This window comes from Fukomys damarensis, unplaced genomic scaffold (genome assembly GCF_012274545.1).
Source record: "Fukomys damarensis isolate Sample0158 unplaced genomic scaffold, DMR_v1.0_HiC HiC_scaffold_62, whole genome shotgun sequence".
Taxonomy (NCBI): domain Eukaryota; kingdom Metazoa; phylum Chordata; class Mammalia; order Rodentia; family Bathyergidae; genus Fukomys; species Fukomys damarensis.
The window spans coordinates 46,574-47,109 of record NW_022900974.1 but is presented as its reverse complement, the minus strand read 5'-3'; positions in this window follow the sequence as shown (position 1 = coordinate 47,109).

The following is a 536-nucleotide window of genomic DNA, read 5'->3' as shown; positions in this document are numbered from 1 at the left end:
CAAAGAGGACGGAGGACGCTCGTCAAAGTTTGCAGTCCTGTGTTCACACGTGGCTGCAGTCCCTCAAAGGAAACGTTCACAATTTTCTTTATCTCACATCTTATAATTTGACTTGGAAGCATTTGAATCTAGATGTTTAAATTTTCTTTATCTCACATCTTATAATTTGACTTGGAAGCATTTGAATCTAGTTTCGTGATGTTTAAAGTGTAGTCGGTCCTTCATGAGTACACAGCAACTTTACCGAACCCTGGGCTTCGTGGTGGCCTTGCACACATGGACATGATCTACTTTAACCACGTCCATCCCCTCGTTACCAGTCCTTGCACCCCTCATTCCGCTCCGCGGTCCTCTTTGGCCTCTCTGTCTCCCCTCTACTTGCCTGTCATCTCTTTTTTTTTTTTTTCCACCTTGGTGCTTCTGACCCTGGAAGCAGAGACCTGGGTATGAAGGAGGGTGGAGCCACTGATGTTTCATTGTGGTTAAAATCACACAACCGTGGTTTATACTGTTTTCAAAGGAAAGTAAAGAAGGCA